Below are 20,908 nucleotides of genomic sequence, written 5' to 3' on the forward strand. Positions count from 1 at the left end.
GCTTTCCTCCAGTCAATGCTTTCTGTGATCAACTCTTATTTCTGTTCCATTCCTCCTGTTTTGGTTCAAACTCCTCTTCTGCTTTAAAGTTCGCAGCAGGTCATTATATAGGGCGCCTTCTTTCAATGATCCATTATTGAATGTGGATCTTGTTAGCTTTAGACCGTAGAAGGAGTACAGCACAGAAACAGGCCCTTCAGCCCACAATCATGACAAACATGATACCAAGTTAAACTAATCTCTGCCTGCACGTGATCCATAACCCTCCATTCCCTGCATATGTATGTGCCTATCTAAAAACCTCTTAAATACCACTATCCTTTCTGCATCCACAACTCCCCTCAGCAGTGCATTCCAGGCACCCACCACTCTCTCTGTAAAATAAAACTTGCCCCGCACATTTCCTTTAAAGTTTGCCTCCCCTCTCATCTAGACTGACATTTCCACCCTCGAAAAAAAGATTCTGAATGCTACTCTATCTCTACCTCTCAGAACTTTATATACTTTGGTCAGGTTTCCCCTCGATCTTTCATGTTACAGAGAAAACAATCCAAGTTGTCCAATCTCTCTTCATAGCTAATGCCCCCTAAACCAGGCAGCATTCTGGTAAATCTCTTCTGCACCCGTGACCACGTGGTTTTCTCTGGGTGCTCCGGTTTCCTCCCACATTCCAAAGATGTAGAGGTTTGTAGGTTAACTGGCGTTGGTAACTTTTCAAATTGTCCCTAGTGTGTGCAGGATAGTGTTAGTGTACTGGGGGATCGCTGGTCGGCGTTTAGACATAGTTTAGAGATACAGCACGGAATCAGACCCTTCAGCCCACCGATTCCGCGCCGACCTGTGATCCCTGCAAATTAACACTATCCTACACACATTATCGACAATTTTATATTTTGACCAAGCCAATTAGCCTGTAAACCTGTACGTCTTTGGATTGTGGGAGGAAACCTAAGATCTCGGAGAAAACCAACGCAGGTCATGCTGAGAATGTACAAACACAAGACAGACAGCACTTGTAGTCAGGATCAAACCCGGGTCTCTGGCGCCATAAGGCAGTAGCTCTACCGCTACATCACAGTGCCACCCTTTATGTTCTGTTTTAAAAGATATCTACTATTGCTGCACGACCATTGTTGCCCCTTGTACATATATATGATTGTGTTGACTCTACTAAATTGTGTGCAGGGCAAAGTATGTAGGTACAAGTTGTACTAAATTACCATTGACTATTTAATATCAGAACACAACTTGTGAAGGTACAAGGGATCTCATACCTGTCTTTTCATCTCTGGCCTTTGTCCAATCATCTGCCTATCAACCTCGGTCCCCCTCATGTATATCTACCTTTCACTTGCCAGGCATTGTCCTGCCCCTCCTCTCTTCTAGCCTTTTCCCTCCCCATCCCCACCACCCCCTCCCCACCTCTCTCCTCCACCACAATCATTTGAAGAAGTGTCCCTACCCGAAACGTCACCTACCAATGTTTTTCAGAGATGCTGTCTGACCGGCTGAAATACTCAAGCATTTTGTGTCTATTCCTTGGTAAACGAGAATCTGCAGTTCCTTTTTTCCACTTTCTATTCTGGAGGATCTCAGAAGTGTCAGGCAGCATCTAGGGAGGGAAATGGACAGGCAATGTTTGGTGTGGGGACCTTGTCGGGAGAGAGCTGGCAGATGGAGATGAGGGGAAGGAGTGGGACAAGAATGGAGAGCATAAAGTGCAGGAGTAACTCAGTGGGTCAGGCAGCTTTTCTGGAGAACATTGATAGGCGACGTTTCGGGACACATCTTCAGACTATTTGCAGTAGTGGGGAGAAAGCTGGAAGTTTTATAGTTGTGTTCTTTCTCTTGACTCCATGTGGAATTCAGTAATGGAGCAGGTTTGTTGGAAATGCTCAGGTTTACACCAGCACTTTGTGTTTTTTTGTAAACAGCTCTTTATGTTTTTTTGTAAACCAGCATCGGCAGTTTCTTGTTTCACCTGCTGATTAAGCCAAAGTACTGCCTGAGCATTGCTTCCTCTCCAACTTTGGGAAATTCTTTGTTCATTCTGAAGACTTTGTACTGTGGAATATTGATGTCACAGATCCACACATCTCGTAGCCTTAAGTTACATCTGTTCCTCTGACTTGTTTTTTTAGATCCCGTACGCAATGTCTTTGTGTGTGGCTTAAATTGGTAACCAGTCCCTTTTGCCTCGTGCTCAATCTATTTGCTCATCAGTTGTTACACGAGGTTGCACAAATGGGACAAAATTTTAAGAATGGAGAAGAAAGTAAGGTTATGTAAAATCGGGACCGGTGTGTGAAAGGAGGGGAGGTGAATACCGAATGAAAGGGGTTGTATTTGAATGCGCGTAGTGTAAGAAACAAAGTGGATGAGCCTGTAGCTTTAGTATGGGTAAATATGATTTTGTGGGAATTACAGAGACGTGGCTGCAAGAGGATTGGAGCAGGGAACTGAATATTCAAGGTTATACATTCTATCAGAAAGACAGACAGGTGGGCAGAGGGGGTGGGGTAGCACTGTTGGTAAGGAATGAAATTCAGTCCTTAGTGAGGGGTGACATAGGATCAGAAGATGCGGAGTCATTGTGGGTAGAGCTGAGAAATTGTAAGGGTAAAAGACCCTAATAGGAGTTATTTATAGACCCCAAACAGATATAGGGTAAAAGTTACATCAGGAGATACAATTGGCATGTATGAAAGGCAATGCTACGGTGATCATGGGAGATTTCAATATGCAGGTATATTGGGAAAATCAGGTTGGTGCTGGACCTTAAGAAAGGGAATTTGTGGTGTGCCTCCGAGATGGATTCTTAGTGCAGCTTGTAGTGGAGCCTACCAGGGAAAAGGCTATTCTGGATTTAGTGTTGTGTAATGAAGCGGATTTGATAAGGGAACTCAAGGTAAAGGAACCACTAGCAGGTAGGGACATGATGAGATTTAACCTGAAATTTGAGAGTGAGAAGGTGATATCGGAAATGTGTCTGTAATGCAAAGGGGACTACAGAGGCATGAGGGAGGAGCTGGCCAAAGTTGACTGGAAAGGGACCCGAGCAGGGATGACGGTGGAACAGCAATCGCAGGAATTTCTGGGAATAATTCAGAAGATGCAGGATCTTTTCATTCCAAAGAGGAAGAAGAATTCTAGGGGGAGAATGGGGCAACCACGGCTGACAAGGGAAGTCAAGGACAACATAAAATTAAAAGAGAAGGCCTATAACATTGCAAAGAGATTTGGGAAGATTTTAAAGAACAACAGAAGGTAACTAAATAGGCAATACGGGATGAAAAAGATGAAATATCACCAGCGGGGGGCCGCACGATGGCTGCCTCGCCTACAGTCTGTCTGTCCTTTTTGAACTGTTTTTGTTATTTTTAGTGTTTTAAAAGTTTGTGTGAATGTTCTCTGGTTTGTTTTATGTGTGGGGTGGGGGAGGGGAGAGGGGGTAACTTTTTTTCAATCTCTTACCTTGCCGGAGATGCGATTGTTTTCCGGATTGTATCTCCAGTCACTCTGTGGCCTAACATCGTGGAGCTGGAGGTCTTGCCTGGGACTGACCTTGAGCCCCCGCGGGGCCGTGGACTTAACATCTGAGCCGATTCCTTGCCTGGGATCGATGCTCCAACGCGGCCGGCAGACTTAACATCAAGGAGCTCGCAGTCTCGGGTTGAGACTGGTCGGGACCTCCAAGTTGTAAGAGGTTCGACTGGTCCCGACCCGGGATAGATCGCCGGCGCAGGGGAGCTGAGATCCCCCCTGATGCAGGAGCTTGATCGCCCCGATGAGGAAGGCCCACCTCCGGCTATGGGAGTAAAGATCGTCCCGTCAACGGAAGGTTAGAGGCCCACGACCGCAGGAGAACAAAGAAGGGAAGATTGAACAATTTTTCGCCTTCCATCACAGTGAGGAATGTGGAGGAGTCACTGTGGATGTTTATGTTAAAATGTATTTTGTGTGTCCTGTTGCTTTTTATTGTTATGACTGTATGGCAAATGAAGTTCCTCGTATGTTGCAAAACATACTTGGCAAATAATGGGGCCAGGAGGGAGAGATAGATCAGCCATGATTGAATGGTGATGACTTGATGTGCCATATGGCCCAATTCTGCTCCTATTACTTATGACCTTAACTACATGTCCTTCATGCTCAAATCAGACAGATTGTGCGTTCTCCCCTGACCTCCGTGGGTTTTCTCCAAGATCTTCGGTTTCCTCCCACACTCCAAAGACGTACAGTTTTGTAGGTTAAATGGCTTGGTATAAATGAAAATTGTCCCCAGTGTGTCGGGTAGTGTTAATGTGCAGTGCGTTGGGCCGAATGGCCAGTTTCCACGCCGTATCTCCAAACTAAACTAAACATTATGCTTCCTCGGCAAGGCCACCAACATAATCGAGGTCGAGTCATACCCCAGTCACTCCCTCTTCGTTCCACTCCCATCAGGCAAGAGGTACAGAAATTTGAAAACACACAACTCCAGATTCAGGGACAGTTTCTTCACAGCTGTTATCAGGTAACTGACCAGTCCTCTCTCCAGCTAGAGAGCAGTCCTGCCCTCACACTACCTCAATTGAGACCTTCAAAGTAATCGTGTAATCATGTGTTTAATCTTTTTGCTGAGTGGATAGCACGCAACAAAAAGGCTTTTCACTGTACCTCGGTACACTTGACAAAAATAAGCTAAACAATACTTAATAAACTAAACTAAATAGTCTGACAAAGCATCTCGACCCAAATCGTTGCCTATTTATGTCCCCCACAGATGCTGAGTTACTCTAGCGTTTGTGTTCTTGGCAAGATTCCGGCATCTGCAGTTCCTTGTGCCTCCACCAAATTTACGACTATTTCTCGTTTATTTAGATATTTCAGGACTCACCGCAGTGCTGGTGATGAGTGGGAAACTCTCCACCACGTGTGGCTTTGCCATGATATATGTCTACACGGCTGAGCTGTACCCGACGGCAGTAAGGAACATGGGTGTCGGAGTAAGTTCAATTGCCAGCCGGGTGGGCAGCATCATCCCGCCTTACATCTTCTATCTGGGTACGATCATTGTTTGACTCTATGTTCAGGTCCACCACCAACTTCCCGGCACCCTTGGTTCCAGAGCTTTGCCGTATGATCCATTTTGCCGGGCCAACAGAGGTCACGGCCTCGGGGGACCAAGATACCGGCCCGCAAAGTCGGCCGTTGAAGTCGGCTGTGGGAACGGATCTGCCGGCTCCGGCCGGGCCGGAGTTCCAGAGCCCCGGCCGCAGGGGGCAGATTCAATCCACCAATCGGCCGTGGAAGTCCCGATGAGATGGGATCGGCTGCCTCATCCGGCCTGGGCGCCACATTACTGGCTGTTCGTTTTGCAGTATTTCTTCTCGAGTTGCGTGCCGGTTCCTCTCTCTTGCATCCGTTCTTCTTGCCTGTCGTTTCTTCCTCCTGTATTCGTTTGACTTCCTTCCGACTCTCTTCTTGACTTCAGTTGACTTAACTTTTTCACCCAAAAGTAGTGGCCAGTTATACTATTTCTGACCCGTCCTATCTCCTGCCAGATCTTGGAATCTCTTTGTTCAAAAAGATATGTATGAGTTTTCTTCTGATCTGCCTTATGTTCGGGGATACCGGGGATGGCCAGACGGTGTTAATTGGTATTTCGTTGTGAGGTGATGGGTGTTAACTGGTTTCCCATCACCTACCAGGTAGTTTTCTATGGGCTATTGTGCCCCCTCACCGAGATGAACTGTTTAGGTCGGCTTGGGGCATTGTGAGTATGCTGATGTCAGCGCCCCAGTGTCTGGACTCCGACCTGGTTTCGTAGGTTTCTGCATGGCCAATACCCATCCTTTGTTCTGGCCGTGGCTTTGCAGAAAACCTAGAGACTGGGTTGTAAGGTTTTTACTTTTTGTGGCTGGTCACGAGGTCCTGCGGCCATTTTAGGACCCACGGATTGTGACATCCTTTGTTAATCTGACCGCAGCCTTTCTCCGCTATCAGCCGCAGTCTCTCGTTTAAAATGTCCAAACTGCAGCTCTTTGGTTTGGTGTTGCTTTCCAAATGAGGGAAAACTTCTCAAATCTTACAACTGGTAGAGTTGCTGCCTTACAGTGCCAGGGACCTGGGTTCAATCCTGACTACGGGTACTCTCTGTATGGAGTTGGTACTTTCTCCCTGTGACCTGTGTGGGGTTTTTTCCGGTGGTTCTGGTTTTCTTCCACACTCCAAAGAAGTATAGGGTTGTAGGTTAATTGGCTTCAATAAAATTGTGAATTGTCCCGAGTGTGTAGGATAGTGCTGGTATGTGGGGATCGCTGGTCGGTGCGGACTCAGTGGGCCGAAGGGCCCGTTTCCATGCTGTATCTCTAAACTAAACTAAACTAAACCAAAAAGACCAAAGTATCTTACCTGATATAGCTATTTCTGTTTTTGCTAGATCTCTTGATACTTTCTACAGTGCTGGTATTAATTGGAAAATTGGGAAACACATGCGCCTTCTCCATTGCTTTTGTCTACACCTCCGAACTGTATCCAACCCCAATGAGAAACACAGGCATTGGAGTGAGCTCAATGGCTTCCAGAGCTGGCAGCATTGTTTCTCCTTACATTGTTATGCTCGGTAAGGTGACAATTACATTTCTTTATACTAGTAGAATATAAGGATTCTTGACACTATCCCAACAGAGGTTACAGGTAGATAGGGTGGAAAAGAAGGCTTTAGGTGCATTGGCCTTCATCAGTCAGGGTATTGAGTATAGAAGTTGGAACATTGGTACACCCTTCCTCACCAAGAAGAGTCATGGAGTCATACAGAGTGGAAACAGGTCCTTCGGCCCAACTTGCCCACACTGGCAACATGTCCCAGCTACATTATTCCAACCTGCGTTTGGCCTATATCCTTCCAAATCTGTCCTATCCATGTACCTGTCTAACTGTTTCTTAAACATTGCAATAGTCCCTGCCTCAACTACCTCCTCTGGCAGCTCATTCCATACACCCACCAGCCTTTGTGTGAAAACATTACCCCTCAGATTCTTATTAAATCTTTTCCCCTTCACCTTAAACGTGTATGTTGTCTGGTCCTTGATTCCCCTACCTTGAACAAGAGACTCTGTGCATCCACCCGATTTATTCCTCTGGGAAAAAAAACTGCAGATGCTGGTTTAAATCGAAGGTAAACACAAAATGTTGGAATAATTCAGTGGGTCAGGCAGCATCTCGGGAGAGAAGGAATGAAGAAGGGTCTCGACCTGAAATGTTACCTATTCCTTCTCTCCCGAGATGCTGCCTGACCCGCTGAGTTACTCCAGCATTTTGTGTCTACCTTCGATTTAAACCTCTCATGATTTTATGCAGCTCTATAAGATCACCCATCATCCTCCTGCACTCCAAGGAATAGAGTCCCAGCCTTCTTGACCTCCGCCATCTGTAAGGAGTTTGTACGTTCTTCCCGTGACTTCGTGGGTTTTCTCCGAGATCTTCGGTTTCCTCCCACACTCCAAAGATGAACAGGTTTGTAGGTTAATTGGCTTGATATCAGTGTAATTTTTCTCTAGCGTGTGTGGGTAAGACAGTGTTAATGTGCGGGGATCGCTGGTCAGTCCGGACTCGATGGGCTGAAGGACGTGTTCCGGTGCTGTATCTCTAAACTAAACTAAATATCATGGCCTCTGTTGCATGAAACTCTTTGATTTTTTATATTCATTTGTTGATGTTTACTTGTTGGTAAATGTATGCTTTACTTTCACAGATACTTATAAAGACAACCTGTTATTTATTGTGATGGGGGTGTTGATGGTGTTCTCAGCAATTGTGGTCTTGTTTCTGCCAGAAACATTCAACATTCCTCTTCCAGATACTATTAACCAAATGCAAAAAGTTAAATGGTAAGTCAATGTAGTTTCTCATCCATTCTCTTTTTAACAAAAAGATTCTGCCCTGGTTGGGAAAGATGAAGCGGGATACAGGCCAAACGCAGGCAGGTACGCCTAGTGTAGATGGGGCAAGGTCAGCATGGATAAGTTGGGCTGAAGGGCCTGTTTCCATGCTGAGTAATTCTATGAAATTACAGTAGCTTTAGAGTAGAAAGTGTATTGATGGGAGGACTGAATTCAGTAATTCAATGATTCACATGTTCCTAGGTACAGGGAAATGCTTTGTTTTGCATACAACCCGATAAAATCATACAGCAGACCTTACCGAGGCAGTTCACAAGGGTTTATGGTGCCGACAAAGTTACAAAACGTTCATCGAGCAGTCTTGGCTTCAGCTTGCCATGGCGAACCAGGCCTGTTGCTGCTCCTGGCCGCAGGGGGCCACCCCCGGGCCCCCCCTTTGCTCATGGTTACCCCCCCCACCAGGTTCCCCCTTTGTTCTCGACAACCCCTCCCCGCCGAGCCCCCCCTCCCCCATCACGGAAAACCTAAGGTGAGAAATTAGTTTTTAATGCAATGAATCCAGCAATTTCTGTCTGCAGATTTTAGGGGTGATACAATGACACAGCGAGTAGAGATGATGTCTCACAGATCTGGGGACCTGGGTTCCATCCTGGCCCCTGGTTCTGTCTGTGTGGTTTGCAAGTACTCACTGTTGCATGGTTGGCTCTCTGTCTATGCTCCAGTTTCCTCACACACCCCAAAAACCTGCGGCTTAGTAGACTGACTGGCCACACTCATAATCTAGTTGTAGACTAACTGGCCACAGGAGTAGACTAACTGGCCACACGTAGATTAACTGGCCACACATAGACTAACTAGCCACACATAAACTAACTAGCCACAGTAGTAGACTAAAAAAGGACCTGTCCCACTTAGGCGATTTTAAGGCGACTGCTGGTGACTAGGCTGTCGCCGACAGTTCGCCGGGGTGTCGCGGGCATGATCGTGAGTAGTCTTCCAAAGATCGTAGTGGATCGTAGTGGATCTCGGCGCGTCGCTGAGAAATCAAACGGTTTGAAATCTCTCGGCGACAGCTATCTTGTCGCCAGGCATCGTAGCTTATTGCGGGCGCTGTCGCCTGCTGTCCTCAGGTTTGATAGGTTCTCTTAAGATACATTTAGAAGCACATAATATTAAAATGAGTAAAGTCATTTCAAAATAACATAAAATGCTTGTGTTTAACCAATTTATTTACCGTCAGGACATTTGACAGGTAGATTGGAGGGGACAGTTTGATGGTCAGGGAATTTTCGCGATGTTTATGGCCATCAGCCATTACATTTAAAGTGGGCTCCAAACCCAGATATTCAACCCAGAAACCAGATATGCATCTCCCTTACATTTTCAAAGAATGCCCACTCACTTTTTATTCCAGTTTATTCCTTGTTACAGTGAAGCTTGGTTTTTACGTAACCCATACAAGGTGTTATAGTTCAAAACTCTCAAGTACTTACCGACTTGTCAGTGATTTCAGCGAAAATTAGGACGCCGGAGAAGCATTGACAGCGTGGGAATTTTTACGATGTTTCAGAAGACGCTGTAATCCCGACCTGACTCAGCATTGTCATGGTCATTGTCGTCGGGTAAAAGATATGTTTGGCGATCTGCTACGACTTTGACAATCGCCGGCAGTCGCCAAAATGATCGCCTTAGTGGGACAGGCCCTTTACTGGCCACACTCATAAACAAGTCGTAGACTAACTGGCCACAGGAATAGACTAACTGGCCACATGTAGATTAACTGGTCACACATAATCTAACTTGCCACAGTAGTAGACTAACTCGCCACACTCATAAACAAGTCGTAGACTAACTGGCCACGGTAGTAGACTAACTGGCCACAGTAGTAGTATAACTAACCACACATAGACTAACTGGCCACTGGAATAGACTAACTGGCCACATGTAGATTAACTGGCCACACATAATCTAACTTGCCACAGTAGTAGACTAACTGGCCACATGTAGATTAACTGGCCACACATAATCTAACTTGCCACAGTAGTAGACTAACTGGCCACACTCATAAACAAGTCGTAGACTAACTGGCCACAGGAGTAGACTAACTGGCCACATGTAGATTAACTGGCCACACATAATCTAACTTGCCACAGTAGTAGACTAACTGGCCACACTCATAGAAACATAGAAACATAGAAAATAGGTGCAGGAGTAGGCCATTCGGCCCTTCGAGCCTGCACCGCCATTCAATATGATCATGGCTGATCATCCAGCTCAGTAGCCTGTACCTGCCTTCTCTCCATACCCCCTGATCCCTTTACCAAAAAGGGCCACATCTAACTCCCTCTTAAATATAGCCAATGAACTGGCCTCAACTACCATCTGTGGCAGAGAATTCCACAGACTCACCACTCTCTGTGTGAAGAAATTTTTTCTCATCTCGGTCCTAAAAGACTTCCCCCTTATCCTTAAGCTGTGAACCCTGGTTCTGGACTCCTCCAACATCGGGAACAATCTTCCCGCATCTAGCCTCTCCAACCCCTTAAGAATTTTATATGTTTCTATAAGATCCCCCCTCAGTCTTCTAAATTCCAGCGAGTACAAGCCCAGTCTATCCAGTCTTCCCTCATATGCAACTCCCGCCATCCCAGGGATTAATCTGGTGAACCTTCTCTGTACTCCCTCTAAGGCAAGAACGTCTTTCCTCAGGTTAGGAGACCAAAACTGCACACAATACTCCAGGTGCGGTCTCACCAAGGCCCTGTACAACTGCAGCTAAACTCAAATCCTCTTGCTATGAATGCCAACATACCATTCGCTTTCTTCACTGCCTGCTGCACCTGCATGCTTGCTTTCAATGACTGGTGCACCATGACACCCAGGTCACGTTGCATTTCCCCTTCTCCCAATCGGTCACCATTCAGGTAATACTCTGCTTTCCTGTTCTTGCCGCCAAAGTGGATAACCTCACATTTATCCACATTATATTGCATCTGCCATGCATTTGCCCACTCGCCTAATCTATCCAAGTCACTCTGCAGCCTCCTAGCATCCTCCTCGCAGCTAACACTACCACCCAGCTTCGTGTCATCCGCAAACTTAGAGATGTTGCATTCAATTCCCTCGTCCAAATCATTAATATACACTGTAAATAACTGGGGTCCCAGCACTGAGCCTTGCAGTACCCCACTAGTCACTGCCTGCCATTCCAAAAAGGACCCGTTTATTCCTACTCTTTGCTTCCTGTCCGCCAACCAATTTTCTATCCACCTCAAAACTGAACCCTCAATACCGTGTGCTTTAAGTTTGTACACCAATCTCCTATGTGGGACCTTGTCGAAGGCCTTCTGAAAGTCCAGATATAACACATCGACTGGTTCTCCCTTATCCACTCTACTAGTTACATCCTCGAAAAATTCTATAAGATTCGTCAGACATGATTTGCCTTTGGTAAATCCATGCTGACTTTGTCCGATGATTTCACCACTTTCCAAATGTGATGCTATCACATCTTTAATAACTGACTCTAGCATTTTCCCCACTACCGATGTTAGGCTAACTGGTCTATAATTCCCCGTTTTCTCTCTCCCTCCCTTTTTAAAAAGTATGGTTACATTAGCTACCCTCCAGTCCTCAGGAACTACTCCAGAATCTAAAGAGTTTTGAAAAATTATCACTAAAAATGATCATAAACAAGTCGTAGACTAACTGGCCACGGTAGTAGACTAACTGGCCACAGTAGTAGTATAACTAGCCACATGTAGACTAACTGGCCGCTGTAGTAGACTAACTAACCACACATAGACTAACTGGCCACAGTAGTAGATTAACTAACCACATGTAGTAGACTAACTGGCCACAGTAGTAGACTAACCAACCACACGTAGACTAACTGGCCACAGTAGTAGACTAACTAACCACACGTAGACTAACTGGCCACAGTAGTAGACTAACTAACCACACATAGATTAACTGGCCACAGTAGTAGACTAACTAACCACACATAGACTAACTGGCCACAGTAGTAGACTAACTAACCACACATTAGACTAACTGGCCACGGTAGTAGACTAACTGGCCACAGTAGTAGACTATCTGGCCACTGTAATAGACTAACTGGCCACAGTAGTAGACTCAGTAGTAGACTAACTGGCCACAATAGTAGACTAACTGGCCACAGTAGTAGACTAACTGGCCACAGTAGTAGTATAACTAGCCACATGTAGACTAACTAGCCACAGTAGGAGACTAACTAACCATACATAGACTAACTGGCCACAGTCGTAGACTAACTAAATACACGTAGACTAACTGGCCACAGTAGTAGACTAACTAACCACCCATAGACCAACTGGCCACAGTAGTAGACTAACTGTCCACACGTAGACTAATGGCCACAGTAGTAGACTACCTGGCCACAATAATAGACTAACTGGCCACAGTAGTAGACTCAGTAGTAGACTAACTGGTCATAGGAGTAGACTAACTGGCCACAGTAGTAGACTAACTAGCCACGCGTAGACTAACTGGCCACAGTAGTAGACTAACTGGCCACAGTAGGAGAATAACTAGCCACACGTAGACTAACTGGCCACACTCGAGGACTAACTGGCCACAGTAGTAGACTAACTGACCACAGTAGTAGACTAACTGGCCACACTCATAGACTAACTGGCCACAGTAGTAGACTAATTAGCCACATGTAGACTAACTGGCCATAGTAGTAGACTAACTGGCCACAGTAATAGACTAACAGGCCACAGTAGTAGACTAACTAGCCACACGTTGACTAACTGGCCTCAGTAGTAGTCTAACTGGCCAAAATAGTAGACTAACTGGCCACAGTAGTAGACTAACTGGCCACAATAGTAGACTAACTGGCCACAGTAGTAGACTAACTGGCCACACTCGTAGACTAACTGGCCACAGTAGTAGACTAACTTGCCACAGTAGTAGACTAACTGGCCACACTCGTATACTAACTGGCCACAGTAGTAGACTAACAGGCCACAGTGGTAGACTAAATGGCCACAGTAGTAGACTAACTGGCCACAGTAGTAGACTAACTGGCCACAGTAGTAGACTAACTGGCCACAGTAGTAGACTAACTGGCTACAGTAGTAGACTAACTGGCTGCAGTAGTAGACTAACTGGCCACAGTAGTAGATTAACTAGCCACAGTAGTAGACTAACTGGCCACAAATAGACTAGCTGGCCACACGTAGACTAAATGGCCACAGTAGTAGACTAACTAACCACAGTACTAGACTAACTGGCCACAGTAGTCTAACTGGCCACAGTAGTAGACTAACCAGCTACAGTAGTAGACTAACTGGCCACATGTAGACTCACTGCCCACACGTAGACTAACTGGCCACACGTAGACTCACTGGCCACACGTAGACTCACTGCCCACACGTAGACTAACTGGCCACACGTAGACTAACTGCCCACACGTAGACTCACTGCCCACACGTAGACTCACTGCCCACACGTAGACTCACTGCCCACACGTAGACTCACTGCCCACACGTAGACTCACTGCCCACACGTAGACTAACTGGCCACACGTAGACTCACTGCCCACACGTAGACTAACTGGCCACACGTAGACTCACTGCCCATACGTAGACTCACTGCCCACACGTAGACTCACTGCCCATACGTAGACTCACTGCCCACACGTAGACTAACTGGCCACACGTAGACTCACTGCCCACACGTAGACTAACTGGCCACACGTAGACTCACTGCCCATACGTAGACTCACTGCCCACACGTAGACTCACTGCCCATACGTAGACTAACTGCCCACACGTAGACTCACTGCCCACACGTAGACTCACTGCCCATACGTAGACTCACTGCCCACACGTAGACTCACTGCCCATACGTAGACTCACTGGCCACAGTAATAGACTAACAGGCCACAGTGGTAGACTAACTGGCCACAGTAATAGACTAACTGGCCACAGTAATAGACTAACTGGCCACAGTAATAGACTAACTGGCCACAGTAATAGACTAACTGGCCACAGTTGTAGACTAACTGGCCTTACTTGTAGACTGACTGGCCACATTCGTAGACTAACTTTAACTAACTTTATCATTAACCTTGGTCCACCGAGTCCACGCTGACCAGAGATCCCTGCACACTAACACTATCTTACACACATAGGGACAATTTACAATTTTACCAAACCAATTAGCCAGCACATTTGTAGGTTTTTGGAGTGTGGGAGGAAACCGGAGCATCCGGAGAAAACCCACACGGTCACGGGGACAAAGTCCGTACAGACGGCACCCGTCATCTGGATTGAACCTGGGACTCTGGCGCTGTGAGGCAGTAACTCTACTGTTGCACCACAGTGCTGTTCTAATGTACCCTGGCACTGAACCTTGTTGAATTAAAACTAACCTGATTTGAAATTTAAAAAAATATCTTGTCGGTGTTACAGGGAAATGTTTCAGTATATGTCCATGGTTTATGATGTTATTTTATTCCAATATAGGTTTAAAATTCGAAGATGTTCTTACTCTTCTGTAAATAAAACTAAAACAATCAGAGAAAACAATGTGGTGATTTTCAAAGAAGAAATGCTTTGAGCACAAATCTTCACCGGCAGCCAAGGGACTGAGGAATTTATTGCCATTTGGGGCAGACGCCAAATCTTCAAGAGTGGCAACTCCAGAAGTGGTAACTTCTTCTGTTCCGATACAAAATGAAATTGAGATACCTCGTGATCACAGTGAAATGCTCAGATCTTCTGCATGGAATAGTATTTGATGATTCTTCCAAAACCAATTTTCTGGTCCTATTCTCTAAGATATGTTAGAAAAATAGACATGAACTTTTGATGTCTTTCTTGCATCCTATTACTTTATATTCCTAGGATATTTTCCTCTTTGCAGAGCAATGTATTAAATGCTATGAACCAACCATTGACATCTACCCAGTGTGATTTTGCAGATGATACTAAGTTGGGGGGTATTGTGAATTGTGAGGAAGATGCAATAAGGCTGCAGGGTGACTTGGACAGGTTGTGTGAGTGGGCGGATACATGGCAGATGCAGTTTAATGTAGATAAGTGTGAGGTTATTCACTTTGGAAGTAAGAATAGAAAGGCAGATTATTATCTGAATGGTGTCAAGTTAGGAGGAGGGGGAGTACAACGAGATCTGGGTGTCCTAGTGCATCAGTCAATGAAAGGAAGCATGCAGGTACAGCAGGCAGTGAAGAAAGCCAATGGAATGTTGGCCTTCGTAACAAGAGGAGTTGAGTATAGGAGCAAAGAGGTCCTTCTACAGTTGTACCGGGCCCTGGTGAGACCGCACCTGGAGTACTGTGTGCAGTTTTGGTCTCCAAATTTGAGGAAGGATATTCTTGCTATGGAGGGCGTGCAGCGTAGGTTCACTAGGTTAATTCCCGGAATGGCGGGACTGTCGTATGTTGAAAGGCTGGAGCGATTGGGCTTGTATACACTGGAATTTAGAAGGATGAGGGGGGATCTTATTGAAACATATAAGATAATTAGGGGATTGGACACATTAGAGGCAGATAACATGTTCCCAATGTTGGGGGAGTCCAGAACAAGGGGCCACAGTTTAAGAATAAGGGGTAGGCCATTTAGAACGGAGATGAGGAAGAACTTTTTCAGTCAGAGGGTGGTGAAGGTGTGGAATTCTCTGCCTCAGAAGGCAGTGGAGGCCAGTTCGTTGGATGCTTTCAAGAGAGAGCTGGATAGAGCTCTTAAGGATAGCGGAGTGAGGGGGTATGGGGAGAAGGCAGGAACGGGGTACTGATTGAGAGTGATCAGCCATGATCGCATTGAATGGCGGTGCTGGCTCGAAGGGCTGAATGGCCTACTCCTGCACCTATTGTCTATTGTCTATTGTCTATTGTGATGGTTTCCTACAGTCAATGATTTCTATGATCAACTCTTGTTTCTGTTCCATTCCTCCTGTTTTGGTTCAAACTCCTCTTCTGCTTTAGTTTGAAACAGGTCATTATATTAGGTGTCTTCTTTCAATGATCCATTTACCAGAAGTGAAATCTGTTGGCCTTAGACCATGGAACAGTACAGCACAGAGAAAGGCCTTTCACAAACATGATACTAAGTTAAACTAATCTCCTCTGCCTGCACGTGATCCATATCGCTCAATTCCTTACATATGCATGTACCGATCTACATGCCACTATTATCTCTGCCTCCTCTACTACCCTGGGCAACACTTTCCAGGCACCCACTACTCTTTGTGTTAAAAGGAAATTTGTCCCACATATCTCCTTTGAAATTTGCCCTTCTTAAACCTATGCCATCTGGTCTTTGACATTTTGACCCTGGGAAAAAAAGGTTCTGACTATTTACCATGTCTAAGCCTCATAACTTGATATGTTTCTGTCAGATCTCCCCGTGACCTTTGGGGTTCCAGTGTGAACAGTCAATGTTTGTCCAACCTCCGCTTATAGCTAATGCCCTCTCAACCAGTCAGCATCCTGATAAATCCCTTCTGCATCCAGGGAGAGTCTCGGACTAGAGGTCATAGCTTCAGAATTAAAGGACATTCCTTTAGGAAGGAGAGGAGAAGGATTTTTTTTACTCAGAGGGTGGTGAATCTGTGGAATTCATTGCCACAGAAGGCTGTGGAGGCCAAGTCAATGGATATTTTTAAAGCAGAGATAGATTCTTGATTAGTACGGGTGTCAGGGGTTATGGGGAGAAGGCAGGAGAATGGGGTTAGGAGGGAGAGATAGATCAGCCATGATAAATGGCGGAGTAGACTTGGTTGGCTGAATGGCTTAATTCTGCTCCTATCATTTATGATCATATGATCTAATACAAGGCTTTTAAAAAATTTGTTGAATTAAATTTTCTCAATGACCTCAGAGGGATTTTGACCAGGTATGGGTGAAGTATATCTCTGAATGGAGCCACAGGAGATGGGCAAGGTCCTCAATGAGTATTTCCTCTGGTTTTACTGTAAAGACATGAAGACTGGGGATAGACACGAAATGCTGGAGTAACTCAGTGGGTCAGGCAGCATCCCTGGAGAAAAGGAATTGGTAACATTCTTCAGACCCGTCTGTCACTCCCAGTTGTCTGAAGAAAGTTTCTGACGTGAAATGTCACCTATTTCTTGTCTCCAGAGTTGCTGTCTGAGCCGTTGAGTTACCCCAGCATTTCGTGTCTTTCTTCTGGGTAAACCAGCATCTGCAGCTCTTTCTTACACATGAAGATCGGGTAACTTGGGACTGTTAATGGTGATGTCTTGAGGACAGTCCGTATTACGGTTGAGAGGTGCTGAATGTCCTAAGGCATAGGAAGGTAGACAAGTCTCCCAGACCTAATCAGATATATCCAATGACACTGCGGGGGGATTGAGAAGAAATTGCAGATGCCCTGACCCCCGGGATTGTTCTATGGGCTTTTATCTTTTCCCTGCGACTATCTGGGTTTTCCCCAGATTACATAGAACAGGGCAGCACAGGAACAGGCCCTTCGGCCCACAATGTCAGTGCCGTACTGAGATTGGCCTACTGCAGACATTTGGTGGAATCAGGGATTATTGATGAGCATGTGAGAGAAAGGGTAGAATTGCTGCCTTACAGTGCCTGGGTTTGATCCTGACTACAGGAGCTGTTTGTATGGAGTTTGTACGTTCTCCCCGTGTCTACGTGGGTTTACTCCGGGTGCTCCGGTTTCCTCCCACACTCCAAAGACGCACAAGTTTTTAGGTTAATTGGCTTTGGTTAAAATTGTAAATTGTCCCAAGTGTGTGTAGGATAGAGGTAGTGACAGGGTGCTTGCTAGACAGTGCGAACTCGGTGGGCCAAAGGTCCTGTTTCCACGCTATATCTCTAAAGTAAAAAGGAATTCAGACCCAACAACCTTAACGTAATTACGAGTTCCTATATATACAGTCGGTAGTTACAGTATATGAATGAATGAATAAATATTTTATTGCCACGTGCCAAGCCACATTGAAACTGTTTGTTTTGCATACCCAAGGTATGCAAATAGTCATCACATTAAGGACGCCAACAAAGTTACAAAGTATCTCACGCCAGGTCCTCCTTTGTTCTACCCCTCCCCAACCCTCCCCCAACCCTCCCCACCCCTCTCCACCCCTCCCCCATCCCTCCCCACCCCTCCCCACCCCTCCCCAACCCTCCCCCAACCCTCCCCACCCCTCCCCACCCCTCCCCAACCCTCCCCCAACCCTCCCCACCCCTCTCCACCCCTCCCCCATCCCTCCCCACCCCTCCCCACCCCTCCCCACCCCTCCCCACCCCACCCCACCCCTCCCCAACCCTCCCCACCCCTCCCCAACCCCTCCCCATCCCTCCCCCACCCCTCCCCACCCCTCCCCACCCCTCCCCCACCCTCCACCCCTCCCACACCCCTCCCACACCTCCCCAGCCCACCCCACCCCACCCCACCCCTCCCCCAACCCTCCCCCACCCCTCCCCACCCCTCCCCAACCCTCCCCAACCCTCTCCCATCCCTCCCCAACCCTCCCCGAACCCTCTCCCACCCCACCCCAACCCTCCCCCAACCCTCCCCACCCCTCTCCACCCCTCCCCACCCCTCCCCACCCCTCCCCACCCCTCCCCACCCCACCCCTCCCCAACCCTCCCCACCCCTCCCCACCCCTCCCCACCCCCCCCCAACCCCTCCCCATCCCTCCCCCACCCCTCCCCACCCCTCCCCACCCCTCCCCCACCCCCCCACCCCTCCCACACCCCTCCCACACCTCCCCACCCCTCCCCCACCCCTCCCCACCCTTCCCCCAACCCTCCCCCTCCCCCACCCCTCCCCACCCCTCCCCAACCCTCCCCCAACCCTCCCCAACCCTCCCCAACCCTCCCCAACCCTCTCCCACCCCTCCACCATCCCTCCCCCACCCCTCCCCACCCCTCCCCCACCCCCCCCACCCCTCCCACACCCCTCCCACCCCTCCCCCACCCCTCCCCACCCCTCCCCAACCCTCCCCCACCCCTCCCCAACCCTCCCCCACCCCTCCCCAACCCTCCCCAACCCTCTCCCACCCCTCCCCAACCCTCCCCAACCCTCCCCCAACCCTCTCCCAACCCTCCCCCAACCCTCCCCACCCCTCTCCACCCCTCCCCCATCCCACCCCACCCCTCCCCACCCCACCCCACCCCACCCCTCCCCACCCCTCCCCCACCCCTCCCCAACCCTCCCCCACCCCTCCCCACCCCTCCCCAACCCTCCCCCAACCCTCCCCACCCCTCCCCAACCCTCCCCCACCCCTCACGGCGGTACCCCCACCCCTGGTCCTTTGTTCTACCCCTCCCAAACCCCTCCCCAACCTTCCCCCACCCCTCCACAACCCTTCCCACCCCTCCCCCACCCCTCCCCAACCCTCCCCCACCCCTCCCCAACCCTCCCCCACCCCTCCCCAACCCTCCCCAACCCTCCCCCACCCCTCCCCAACCCTCTCCCACCCCTCACGGCAGTCCCCCCACCCCTCCCCAACCCTCCCCCACCCCTCACGGCGGTCCCCCCACCCCACAACCCTCCCCCACCCCTCCACAACCCTCCCCCACCCCTCCCCAACCCTCCCCCACCCCTCCCCAACCCTCCCCCACCCCTCACGGCGGTCCCCCCACCTCTGGTCCTTTGTTCTACCCCTCCCAAACCCTCCCCCACCCCTCCCCAACCCTCCCCCACCCCTCCCCAACCCTCCCCCCACCCCTGGTCCTTTGTTCTACCCCCACCCTCCCCCCACCCCTCACGGCGGTCCTCCCACCCCTGGTCCTCCTTGTTCTTGGCGGCGCATTCTCCGGCTCCCACGTGGCCCGTACTGGACCAACGGTACCTAAACGGCTGCCGCCGGGTCCATTCCTGACGCCTCGGCTCCACCGACCCAGGCTCCGGCCGCGAGGCTCCGTCGGCCCCAATGTGTTCCCGACCTCCTCTGTTCTTGTCCAGTCTTCCGACGGAGCCTCCGGCAGGTCCACGCCCAGCGAGCCGCAGCACCTCGATAAAGGTCTCCACAGCTGCCTGAAACATCACCTTCTCCAGAGATGCTGTGGAAGCTGCAGTATGACAAAGCTTAAGATAGCTGTACAGCACAACAGCCTTGAGGCACTCCTTGACACACCCCAATGTTCCTAATAGGTTTTCATCGACGCCCACTATAAGGTTCTTGATAGTCCTCCTTACTGAATTAAATAAAGGATTAAATAGCATGTCGTTTTACTTTTATTAGTATCATTGCATTTGTATTAGTGTTTAGAGAACTTATTGTTATTGATGATAAGAAACGAGAAATTGTGCACAATTTCAAGGGTCAAAAGCTGTGTAAGAATTGACTGCTGCGAGTGGAATTTGAGAGTGATTCAGCAGCTGGGCCTTTGCTTCTCTCCTTGTGCACAGGTACATAAAGTGTGTTTGGGAAACGAATGCAAGTTGTCAGAGTCCAGTTGATCGGCGACGACAATGCTGCCTGACCCTCTGAGTTGTTCCTGCACATTGTGTCTTTTCCTTGGTAATCCAGCATCTGCAGTTCCTTGTTTCTACTTCCTATTCTGAAGGATCTCAGAGGTGTCAGGCAGCATCTGTGGAGGGGAATGGGCAGCCGACGTTTGGTGTGGGGACCTTGGTGGGAGAGTGCTGGTAGAAGGAGGTGAAGGGAAGGTGTGGGACAAGAATGGAGAGCACAAACTGCTGGAGTAACTCAACGGGTCAGGCAGCATTTTTGGAGAACATGGATTGGCGACATTTTGGGTCGGGACCAATCTATTTGCAGGAGTGGGTGGAAAGCTGGAAGTTTTGTAGTTGTGTTCCTTCTCGACTCCACATGGAATTCAGTAATGGGCAGGTTTGTTGGAAATGCTCAGGGTTACACCAGCACTTTGTGTGTTTGCTGGTAAACCGGCATCTGCAGTTCCATGTTCCGCCTACTAATTAAGAAGTCCTGCAGGAACATTGCTTCTTCAACTTTTAGAAATAACCCAGATAGACATAAAATACTAGAGTAACTCAGCAGGTCAG

The sequence above is a fragment of the Rhinoraja longicauda genome, chromosome 14 (genome assembly GCF_053455715.1).
Source record: "Rhinoraja longicauda isolate Sanriku21f chromosome 14, sRhiLon1.1, whole genome shotgun sequence".
Lineage (NCBI taxonomy): Eukaryota > Metazoa > Chordata > Chondrichthyes > Rajiformes > Arhynchobatidae > Rhinoraja > Rhinoraja longicauda.